The 12,804-nt window shown below is 40.2% G+C and overlaps 1 protein-coding gene and 1 long non-coding RNA gene across 7 annotated transcripts in view; one reads left to right on the forward strand and one right to left on the reverse strand.

Annotated features, from left to right (window-relative positions):
* Nucleotides 1-12,804, reverse strand: part of CELF2 (CUGBP Elav-like family member 2) — an 815,728-nt gene that overhangs the window by 609,326 nt on the left and 193,598 nt on the right. The gene's annotated exons all lie outside the window — the stretch shown is intronic.
* Nucleotides 6,925-12,804, forward strand: part of LOC112658993 (uncharacterized) — a 33,704-nt gene continuing 27,824 nt past the window's right edge. For all 6 annotated transcript variants that reach the window (XR_004813468.2, XR_004813466.2, XR_003136082.3 and 3 more), the window contains exon 1: nucleotides 6,925-7,056. This is a non-coding gene — a long non-coding RNA (uncharacterized LOC112658993). The remainder of the gene's footprint in view (nucleotides 7,057-12,804) is intronic.

A 12,804-nucleotide genomic window follows, 5' to 3' on the forward strand; every position in this document is an offset into this window, starting at 1 on the left:
GACTTCAATTTGATTTCTAAAATACAGTAGAAACTTACTAATTCAGACTAATGACAGAGAGCCCCATTGTGAATTACTGAATTTTGCAGATGAATGGGTATGCAAACAGAAAAAAAAATCAAGGAAAGTAAATCACACAATATGCTTTATCCATTTGTCTTGACAATGGCAGTTCAGACTTAACAGTCTATGATAAAACTGTGCTGCGTATCAGTAAATGTATTGTCGCTTGTTTCATAAAGATGATGAAGTCTTGGTGATCAGAAATCTCACTATAGAACTCAGACATTAAATCCTTGCTCAGAGATAGCTTTGGGACTGCAGGGGTTTCAAATAATTATCTGGCTTACAAAGTACTGAAGTGAGAACCATGGAGTTCTACTGTAAATGCAAAGCGAGGGACAGAGGTAAAAAAAGATAGTTTAATCCATCTTATGCTTGCCATTTCGTGTTGCTATAATATTTTTTTCTGCAATCATGGGTCTTTTGAGGCAGAAGTGACCTCCTATACATTCTCTTGCCCAACCTCCTAGTCTACTACACTGCTGTATCGATTACGGTTTTATGATTTTTCCTTCAAGAAAGGGCGAGATCCAACCTAATTACATGCCATCCTCCCCTCGCCTGGGAAAGGGCTGCACATTTTGTTATGTGTGGAATGAGACCCAGGCCCAGGGGTAATGTTGGGATTCGGAATGCAACGCACCTCAATTTTTATGACCCATCGTTTTGTGCGACCTCCTTCTCTTCTCCTTTCTATTAAGCTAGATGAATGGTTCTCAACCCTGGCTGTCCACTGAACCACTGGGGAATGATTCAAACACACCATTCCCCACGTGCAGACTTTCTGCCTTGATTGATGATTGAGAGCTGCTTAGAGACCGTACTTAAGAGGGACCCATGTAGAGCTGTCTTTATCTTCAGTTTTCTACTCTGTGTCCTTCCTAGGGCCGCAGCAGCGAGGATCAGGGTAGATGGCAGGGCAGGGTAGGGGCAGGCTGGCTGTCAGGTGGAGGAAGGGAGTAGAAACCCGAGCCCGGCTCAGCAGGCCAGGTTTGAATTCTCAGCCCATCACTCGCTGGGCCACTAGCTAAAACTACTTAACATCCCTCTGCTCAGGTTTCCTCACCTGTGAAATGCAGAAAATAAAACCATCACCTCTAGAGAGTTGTGATGAAATGAGTTAACTTACACCAAGGGTTCAGAACAGTTCTCAGCATGTGGCAAAAACTGTAAGCTTGGCAGTTGTCATTCAAAGGGATCCAGAGGGCAAGGACATCGCTATGTAAGGCCTGCAGGTTCTGAAAAAATTAGGCTGCCGCCCCCCCCCCCGCCCCCGCCCAGGAGACAGCAGAATTGCTGAGGGCTGTCAGGAAGCCTTTGGGTAGGCACCAGACATGGTCTGAAATGGAGACCGTTCTATAGGATCTTCTACTAGAGAAGCAAGCTTATATGAGAAAAGGGCCAAGGGACTAAAATCACTTAGAGTGAAAGATGGGTATACCCAAGCTCTGACAAATTCCGTTCATCGCCAAACCCAGATCTGGAACAGCTGTTTTAGAAGGAAGACTGGTTCTTAAAATGCTTGCTTCTCCATGGAAGGAGCCGTTGTGCACACGTGATGAGCCTGGTTGAGATGTCCCAACCACTGACACAGCCATAGTGACTCCTTGGGGTCGGTGGGGTTGGGGTGGGGTGGGGTGGGGACACCTCGGCAAGGTGAAATCCCAAAGACTGGCAGGTGAGAGACACTGTGGAGGAGAGAATCGAATGAAGAGGAAAATTCTGGCAAGAGCAAAAAGTTAAGCATACCTCCAGCATTCTTCTCTCGAAAGTAAAACCCAGACTTATTGAGGATTTGTAAATTGTTCATTTTGTGGTGAATATTTCCCTTTTTAGTGGCAAAATTTACATTTTTTTGGGGGGGGGGTCTCTTCTTCCTATTCTGTATCTTTTTGTTTCAAGCCAGGCAAGGCTCGGGGGATAGAATACAAGTTTAATACCGGCCTAAGCCAAAACTAATTAGGGAAGCAAACTCGCTGCTCCCCTCAAAAATCAAACATTGCATTCCAGAATCAAGTCAAAATGACTTTTAGATTGTCTGTTATTTGGGAATATCTGTACAGCGGCTCCTTCAATTACCGAGTCTAATTTGGAGTTGACTGCAAATTTAAGTACTTTTAGCAGGAGAAGTTCATGAGTCATTCAGACTAAATCTAATTCATTTGTACAGTATTTCTTGGGCAAAGGTGGGTAGCCAGGGATTCACCTAAGTCTAGAGGAGGGAAAAGCTGCGGTGTGAGGGACTTTCTAAGGGTCCCTAAGCAAGGAGGCAGCTGAAATGGAAAATCTTATGTGCTTTCCACATCTGCACCCTGTCCTGCCTCCTGCTTTTGCCTTAACTTGCTTGCTGGCACCTCGGACTGCTCCCGGCCCCCACTCCCTCTCTCTCTCTTTGCACAAACACACAGAGGCTATCTGGGGGGAAAACAGCCTGGTTATAGCATTGTTCACACATGTGATGTCTACATGCATCTCCGCATCGTGCACATCCTGTGAAAGCCTGGAGACCGTGGTATTTGGATATAATTGAAAGGGCGCATGCTAATTTGGACACTGTGACAGCACCGTAACCAAGATTCACAGTTGCAAATGCTTGACAACTCAGCTATTGGGTGAAAAGAGGGTGATGGGAATCTGATTTGATGGGATGACCCTTTCTGACATGTGAACAAAGAAACCTGTGTATCTATTTTTAACCAGGCTCTGGAGACTTCCAGTAATTGACATTCGGAGCTGAGGCTCCTACTTGTCCCAGTTCCTGGAGAGATTTGCATCTTTTTCCGTGTTTGGGTTTTGTCTGCCTCATCCTTCGGAGCAGGTGGGGAAGCAGGATTCGTCTCTGGGGTGGCAGAAGGCTTTTCAACCCGGAGTCTAGGGTCTTCTACTCCAGGCAAGCTGCGAACACGGTTCCGAGCATTTCTGAGCTGTTCTAGCTGAGGGCCCCTGATAAGCTAAGTCTTGGCATCATGGTTGTGGTTTATCGGTGTAGGGAAAAGGGAGGCATCAAGCCTGCATCCTTGAGTTGAGGTGCAACAGAAGGAATAATGAAGCCAAAACTTGGTAGCCAGGGCTCCTGTGAAGTTTTCTCAAAGGAGGTAGTGATCAGATTGCAAAATTGTAAAGTCTGTGGATTTGGTTTCCGGGGCTTTCCCTTGTCTCACTATCTCTTCTCCACGGTGTTCCTCATTTTGCCCTGTCCGTCTTCCCATATTTGGGTCTTATTCTGTCTTTTCCTAAATAAAACCACTCCCTATAGCAGGGAATGATTGACCCATACTGAGCCATGGGTGCATGGGGCTCATGCACTACTTCTCAGAGTGTGTGCTTTTTATTTTATTTTATTTTATTTTATTTTATTTTATTTTATTTTATTTATTAGTTTATTTTAGCATTTTAATAGAAATAAAGCCTTTATGCCAAAGATGTAAAACTTTTGCTTAGGGATTTCAAATATCTAGCAGGGGCCGTATTTTCAGTTGAGGGTAGAGATTGGAATTTTGTTCTTGTTTTTTCCTGGAATTATTATTATGTCAACATTTAACTACTGAGATACAACTTCTCTCTATTTAAGCCCAGCCTCCCCTAAGATGAAGGTAGGAAGAGTGTGAAATGTGGAAAATATTTTCATGGTGCCATTCTATTCTTCACCATCATCAGAAGGGTTACTGGTATTTTCTAAGTAAAATGCAAATCTCTTCACTCCAACTGAAAGCCAGAAGTAGTTAATAATGGCTCTTAGAGTAGAGACCGAAATCCTTTGGGAGGCCAGCAAGGTCCCCGGAGGTTGCAGCCTTCTCTGGCTTCTTCCTGAACTCTCCCCACCCCACCCTTGATAGGGCTTTCTCCAGCTCCTCAGCTATAAAATCCAGTCTGCCTCAGGGGACCACCTCCTCCACACCAGGACATCTGATCCTCCCTTATCTCTCTGCCTGAAAGTTGCACCCTCACTTCTCCCGTCCTCTCCATCCTCCACCCCACCTGTCTATCTAGATGACTACAAATCACCCTGCAGATATTGGAGCAAATGTCACTTCCTCAGGGAATATTTTGATGATTAGGTCTCATCTCCTTGTTATTTGCTCTATTCTTATCCATTACAGCACTGAGACAATTTGCAATTATACCTCTATTTGTGCCATTATTTACTGAGTGCCCAAGTATCCATTTCCATAAGGACGAGGGCTGCATGCGAAGCATTTACCACTGATGTTCCCATCTCTAGCACACTGCCTGGCTCACAGGGTGCAATGAGTAGCAGTTATGACGTCAAGCAGTTTACGTACATAACTGACAAATTATATCGAAGCCCTGAAGTTTCATAGAAATTTTCTCCCATCCTGACTGAATGATCATCATGATGGTAAGTTTAGTGACCAGAAGAGACCTTCAATGGAGTTGTCTTCAAAACATGTATTATTTTCTTGGCGTTTGATATGTATGGCTCCATGTTTATACACACATACACATGCAGCGTAATTGGGATAATATTTAATTTTTCAAAGGATCCTTTTCATCTTCTAACATATTTTCTTATCAAAAAAATCTCTGTGAGTAAAGTAAGGCATTTTACTCTGAAAAAATTAAGATACATGTCTATATATACATACATATCATCTTATAGCAAGATGTATATCTTACTACAGTGTGTAGTAGTAGTAGTTACCTACTATAGTATATAGTGTATATATATGTATAGTGTTGGTATATAGTAAATATATATATATATAAAATATACATATTACCTTAGTGTATATAGCACATAATATATATACACACTATAGTTTGTATCTCCTATGCTACATAGCATGTATATAGCATATATACTGTATATGTACCAATTTACTAGTGTATAATTATATATATAATGGATATACAAGCTTACCACCATATTACATATATTTACAAAGAACCACACTGTAGGCTAATTGCAAAGATAGACTTCATTACTGACTTGTGTAATCAAGAGTGACGGTTAAGATAGTGTTGACTCTGTGTGGGTGTTGTTGAGAAGCTTGGCTCTAGACAGCCCTTCCTTCCGTGTTGGCGTGTGTGAAAATGGCTCTTCTGCTGTTTGCTTATGCTAATAAATGGATGCTTTGAGAAGTCTTTCATTGCTGACTTTTCTATAAAGTGAAAGGGAATAAAACAGTAGTCAGTCAGGAAGCAGTTCAGCCGAAAATGTGTTTGCTGCACAAGCACATTATTGGACCAGAGCCTCAGACCTACAGTTCATTGAGGATGCTGTTCCGCTCTTTGGATGATAATCCTGAAAACTAATGGATGTATGATTTTAAGAAAGTATGTGGTTTCTCTTTTTTAGGTACATGAGGTTAGGAAGCACAACAACAACAAAAAGAAAGCTACACCTATGTTTCATGTACTTTGCATCAAGGACTCTGCTCAGTACTTCTGGTTTTTAAAAAGATTTATGTATTTATTTAGGAGAGAGAGAGAGAGAGAGAGTGAGTGGGAGGGGCAGAGGGAGAGGGAGAGAGAATCTCAAGCAGAGTGCAGAGCCCGACGAGGGGGCGGGGGGGCTCCATCTCACGACCCTGAGATCATGACCTGAACTGAAACCAAGAGTCAGGTGCTTAAACCAAGTGTGCCACCAGGCACCCCAGCACTTCCATATGTCTTATCTCTTATTTAACTCTCCCCATATGCTGAGAGACATAGGTATAGTTAGTGACATCTTACAGCAGAAAACTCAGTTAACCTGCATAATCAGTAGCCTGATTTGTGGAACGGTTCTACCGTTCTGAGCGCCAGGAGTCAATTCCATTGGCTTAGGATCCTCTCCTGAAGCCCCTTTTCCAGTTAACCTGAATACTCCACCAGAGATTTACTGTCCTATTAAATGAGTTTCTAGGATCTATGAAGTGAAATGGCTGGTGTCATGTCAGGGCTTGTGGGTTACGATCCCAGCCCTCATGGTTGCCTACAGAGCTGGTCTGTATACCGTTACCAGGTCTCAAACCTTGCCCTAAGCACTGCTTCGGAGCATTCTTAATGAGATGGATTTCCTGTGGTGCTCTTTCTTTGCAATGGACAGCGATCATCCAAGAGCTGCCCTGGTAATCTATCATCACTTCCCTACATCTCTCTCCCATTGGAAACATCCTGCAAACAACCACTACCATATTGGTAATTCCCAGGCATTGTTGGTGCCCTGTCTTGCTATTTATTAAGCCCTGTAGTCATTTGTTATACTCGACTTCCTCCAAAACCCACATTGGATGCTTGCTCTAGGTAGACTGCTACTTCTTTTGCCTTGCTCTAAGTCAGGTTGTCATAATAACATGTCCTAGTCATGATACCAAGCATCTTAAATATATTTTATTAGCTAATCCATAACACCACATTGTGAGATAGGAAATATGGTAATCCTCCTTTTTTTTTTTTTTTTTTTTTTTAAAGAAATTGAGACAGCCACAAAAGTGTTCCTTAGGACATACTGCTTGTAGGAGGTTGAGCTGAGATTTTTGCCTCCAGGTGTTCCGTCTTTACCCTGAACTATGGCCAACCAGTACATACTGATGGGAACCTGATGAGGGCACCTGGGCATTCTTGACTTAGTTTACTACTTTTATTTTGGCAAGTCAGAATATCATACGTAGTGTACTGCTTTAGCACACATGTGAGTAACTCTTGTTAAATGAGACACATAGATCATTTTAATAACACAGAATTGAAAAACAGGAAACATACTTGTCTTATATAACTCAAGCCTCAGACATAAGGGAATTTCAGACTGGAGTACCTCATACCCTGGAGGTGACACCTGCAACTCAGACGTGGTAATGAGCCAGTCAAGTCAAGTTACAAAATTACAAGGTTCTGGAATTTTCAAGTGTGAGGTCAGAGAATCTTCTGTCATGGAGGAAATCTGTAGAGTCTCAGACAGTAATGAAGAAGAGGAGAGAATTTGGAATTTGGAGGAATGATAGAAAGACGAAGTATAGTTGTGACCAGAGACCGTAGGTCCTAACAACGGTGAGTGCATATCTCACCCTTTGTTCCACAGAGCTAGCTACCATTTAAACCTCATTCTCAATCCTATCTACTCTGACTTCTGTCTGTGGAACTCCATCTGGTGTTTGGATTATTATCAGCCTGGGAAATATTTTCTGTGGGATTTCATATTTGATTTCAATTATGTTTGATGGGATTGGATTTTAAATTTAGTAGAAAAATGTTATGTGTATGTATATGGAGGCAAGTTTGTTAAAATATACGTATTTCAAAATGAATCTACAGCATAATGCGGAAATACTTTCACTTCTGTTTAAAATCTTTGGGTGAATATAGGGTTTTCTTTGCAAATGTTGGGAAAAATACTCAATCATTTGTTAATCCGGGGTCTTTGGCAAATCTGTTTTGTGCCGCGGTGATATCCATAGCTTTTTTGGGTGTTGGCTTAGGAGCAAATGCATTGGCATAAAACCATCCTTCAGCAACTTTTGTTAACACCTTTAGCCTCTGTGTCAAAAAACATTTCACAGTACTACGAAGTATATTCAAATACTAGTTTTAATTTTTCATGTTATGATTTTATTAAATATACTTTTTTGACCCAATATGTAGCAACAGTGATAAAAGATTATGGTACTCCAAAAGGAAACCATTCATTTTCTTACAACCAATTATATTGTCATGGATTAGTCTTAAGGTATTGATTCCATTTTTAAGGAAGCCAGATGCTATAAATCTTGTAAAGGTGCTGTGAATACTTAGTTGTCAGAGAGCAATGCACCCTGGATTTTCTCTGTCCTGGACATGCAGCAAGTATCCTATTGGCTTAGTTCATTGTGGTATAAAGTCATCAGTAAATTTGGGAAAGCCACAAACAGAAAGAGTATGGGCAGGAACTGGGCAGCATAGGAGAACAGTGATGATAATCTATTGGCCTCGTTCTTTCCGAGTGTGGTCATGGGGATGGCATCTTTGAAATCTCATAGCATTGCTTCAGTGTTCCCTATGTGGAAAAGCAGTGCAGATCTGTTCATAAATAAGTATTCTATCTCCTACCTCACAGGGTTCTGCAGCGTAGAGTTACCTGATAAGTCCATGCTGCAGTTACAGGACCTACAGTTCTTATCTCGATAGTAGAACAATTAGTGCATCTGCTGCAATGTTGAAAGGAAAGAAATGCAGGTAAAATGTCCCCAAATTAAAAAAAAAAAAAACAAAACTCTGGAGTGACCATAACAAAGCAAATTCTCACAACTCAAGGAGTTTTGATAAATGTGTTTAGGAGTGTTAGAAATGTGGCAGCCACAGGGAAACGTGTAGCTTAGAAAGAACAACCGTAAAAGTTTTAGATGCCAGAATCACAAGTTGGAATGGAAGAAATGATTTTGCTATTTGGTCCTTTGAGAAGGCCCATTGCTCCTTTTGGCAGAAATTCCCAGACATTCAGGCTGTTCTGATCATTTATTTCCCTCCTGCTTCAGGTAGTGAAGTGCCAGTGGATTGGGGAGTAAAGATGTGGGGGTAAGAGAAATTATGTAAATGTTGTGTGCCGGCAAGACAAATTTCAATCCCTTGAGGTCTTTTAAATGGTATTAATTCTAGAAATAAGACACAAAATTTAACCTTTTCATGCTAATAATGATTTCATAAAGAAAAACTCGTTAGTAAAGGTGACAAATATGAAGTTCTATTGAACATTTAAATTCCAGAATCTCAGTGAATGCCCCAGGGAGATATTTACCCAGCCAATGACTTTCTGATGTTATTAAGAAGTAATTTATTCAAGAAAGTCTCCATTCATGAGTTTACATAAGAACAATATCTACTTTACAAAGGCTTGTGTTCTCAATATAGCACATACCTAATTTACAATGACTTTTGGTTAAAATTTTCATTAGGTTGGTTCAATAGTATTTGATAATTTTAATTTAGTTTTATGAGATCCCAGGTTCCCATTTATAGGAAGAGAAAATGAATGCAGAGGAAATAAATTTTTAAAGAGCAAATTTATCTCTCAAATGAGCTCTGCTAATTTCAGCAGTAAATCTCAGGTGGAGGAAAGTTAACCTTTAGTATTTCTATGGCAGTCCTTTTGGGCATAGACTATGGGCATCCATTAAAAAACAGCTCAGACTCACAGCATCAGTGCTTTGCAACTATGCCGATATGCATAGAGACTCTACGACTCTCTTCTGTGAAATGCTGAAATGGAAAAGGAGCCCCAGGGTTTAAGCATAGGATGTTTTCATGGGTCCAAGCACAGGAAAGGAACAGTGGTCCTCAAGCATAAATCAGGCCCATGAAAACATAACCAAAATAGATGAAAAGTGAATGCTACAGGTTTCTGAAACAAGGGTTAAGGAGTATACAATTACGAGAGGTCAGGAATTTAGGTAGGACAGCCATGATTCAAGCTTTAGTCAAGAAAGTGAAATCAGGGCAGACTCAGAGTCCCGAATGGAGGATGAGAAAGCCACGTCATGGAGCCTGCCTGTCATCGGAGGTGGACCAGCCCTAACAATGTGATGCAGAATTTGCCTGCTTGATTGGAGAAGGGATGAGTTAGCAAGAGGTTGTGGTATGTGTGTACAAGTGTGTGCACGCATGCATGGGCTTACACATACACACACACACACACACAGAGAAAGTTAAGGTTTTTTAGCAACTAAGTTTTCAGTTAAAGCTATCTGATACAGACTTCATGGGGATAACTCCAAACTCTTTTCCAGTTAATCTGCAAATAGTTTAGGGCAATGAAAAGTGAAACACCCCCCACCCCCATCTTATCAACAAATTGAATGAATATACTATTTGCCACCAAGGAAGCAAGTCTAACCTCTCACAATATTGTCCCATATTGACAGATGGATTGTAGATAAAATTCTCTGTCATATCATTCAGCAGGGTACTGAAAATGTAGCTATGGGTCTTTTGTGGGTGCCAAAGACCACAGAAGGCAATCTAGTCCCTGCCCCACACTACCATTCTGAACTGGCCTCTTTCCTCCCTCTCTTCAGTAAGGAAGAGGATAGCTAAGCAATTATTCAACGAGTTTGATCAACATAGAAAACCAACCTAGACCATTCATTCACCTTCTGCATGTCAGCTTCTGTTTACTGAAGGCTCACTTGTGCAAATGTCTGTGGTCTATTAGGATGTTTCCTAGCCATATTTGGAACAGCCTTCTGGTTTCATCAGTAGGCATCCTGGGCTATAAAATCAACCTCAGATCAAGTAAAGATTCAAATGAACATCAACTAGTTTTTTTAGGTCTTGATCCTTGAGGCAGCATATAAAACCACTGAAACCAAAGTCAAGAGCCCTGTGTGATAGTTGTATATGGACTATCCAATCTGTCTAAAATACATTCTGCTAGAGTTAGCAGTGAATCTACAGAATATATTATGTGTGATTGTCATTGTCATTATAAGTTACAACTCTGTATTTTATGGTATATAATGAAATGAGATGATAAAAGTGACATCAAGCTTTGGATTCCAGTGTCTAAATCACCCGTTTTATTCATCGTTTGGCAGCTAAATGTCTTTTAAATACTGTGCAACGTTTTATGATTTAATGTTTGCCTAAAGAATGGAAAGCTGCATTACTAAGTAGAATCAGACCGTACCACATAAAACCACCAGAAGACAGGTGTTTAATCTAGTTTCTTTTGGCCTCTGAGAAGAAGAGTACAGGATCCATCTATCTCCAGACACCCCATTCTCCAAGGTTCATCAAATTCATGCTCTTCACCAAGCAAATTAAGAGTTTACCTGCTTTCCACTACTACATTTAACTTGTTCTAAAAATCCCTTCAAGCTCATCTTTTCTACTAAGAAATTGATATTTTGGTCTCTGGTGGTCATTTGTGTTTAGCCTTCTGTCTTTGTTGGCTTTGCTGTGACCAAAGAGAATTCATCATTAGGTAAGAATCTTAATTCCCAGTAGTTAAGAGTTCAGTGAAGTAGCTTCCAGTGCTATGAATATTAGGTGCCTGCTAGTTTTCTTGAAGACTCCAAAGCCTATGCGCCTTGTTTCTCTGATTTAGGAGCTTCAAATCAGGACATTGTATTCCTGTGATGGGAGGTGGCCTAATTTGACAAGGCACTCATGATTTGTGATTTTTATTTTATTGAACCCTCTGTCAATAGAAAGAGCTCTCCATCCCTCTCCCCCCCATCATTCATATTCCTGATAAGAATGGTAAGAAACAGCTGCAGCCATTCCAAACTCACTTTGTTTTGACTCTAAATCCAATAAATAATCATGGTCAACCCTCACATTAACAGAGGAGCAACCCACTTTGTATTGAGACCTCCATGAAGTGAGGGGGTCTATGACAGTCCTATTACTCCCTAGAATGTCCACCCATCTGTTGGCTCATATTAAAATGATCCCAATTCTCTATTACCAATGCTTCCTCCATTCATCCCAAGGCATGAATTCCAGGCAATATGTGAAAATTGTAACACAGATAAGTCCCCAAGATGTTATTAATCATTCCTCTAGGTGCAGGAATTTTGCAAGTTTTTTATTCTTTTTTTTGTAGAATAGGAGGCCATGACAGTAGAAATTTTAAAGAGAGGTGGAGAAAGGGGATCAAGAAAGAGGGAGATGGATAAGAAACTGAAAATTCAGGGACTCGGGAGACACTCTTGCCTAACGGCCTTTGCCTTTGGCTCTCTTAACAAAACTCTAGGGTTTGACAGGCTCTAAATTGTTTCTTGTCACCCTCTCAATTAGAGAGGCTAATCCTAATATTAATGAACACTGCTGAGCAATAAAATGTAAAATATCTTTCCTCTCAAAACCAAGAAATCATATATGATCCAGATCACAACTACAATCCATGCAATGCATATGTATTTTAAGATTAAGTAACTTTTCCTTTCCCATCTGTGCTCTAAATCTGTGCCATATGTCACCTAACAAGGTATTTTCCATTATTCTTTTATTCAGTTCACTGCATTTTGTTCCTCTTGTCCCTTGAAAATTAGCCTGTCTGTAATCAGAAATCACTTCCATTCACAGTTCAGTGCATCTACTGTAGATGTGGCAAATGCTTGTTTACAGAGCTGGTAATTGGATTAAAACATTGAAAAGAAACAGAAAAATGGAATGTATTGAAAAAATAAAAAACACAAGCATAAAATCAACAAAACCAAAACAAATTAAAAAGCTCTAATGAATAAAATTGCTATTAATGGAAATCATTTATCAGTACAATGTTCCTGAGTTTGCAGTCCTCAATATTCAATTGAAATGATATTTAAAAACCTATAAGAGAAAAAGGAAAAGGATTCTGAATAGCTTTTCTGCGAGCATGACTTGAAATCGTTGATTAGTTTCTGTGTATCTTCTGGGCTGTTGTGAGAAATGGTCAGTCCAAAAATCTTTACCAGGTCTCGATACAGAAATACCACAGTCAGGAAAGCACTGCTGTGTTAAGTTATTTAAGGAAAATTAATTATTCTTTCAAATTTGGTATTATTATTTTGATACTTAAAAACACAGAAAAGAAAAAGTATGTATGACGTCTTTCCACACGGCCTTGCTGAGTGGTATGAACAGGTGATTGTGACGCTGACAGCATTGGGCATAGTGTGCCATTTTGTCAATTCAAGAGTGATGGGGTTGGTATATAGTTGACAGTTTGCAACCTAAAAACTAAATCCATAGGCCTAATTTTCTGAACATCCTTCCAATAACCTTATTCAAAATATTTTTTTTAAAGAAGCCAATGTTTTAGGAAAACAAAACAACTTGCAA

The sequence above is a fragment of the Canis lupus genome, chromosome 2 (assembly GCF_003254725.2).
Source record: "Canis lupus dingo isolate Sandy chromosome 2, ASM325472v2, whole genome shotgun sequence".
NCBI lineage: Eukaryota > Metazoa > Chordata > Mammalia > Carnivora > Canidae > Canis > Canis lupus.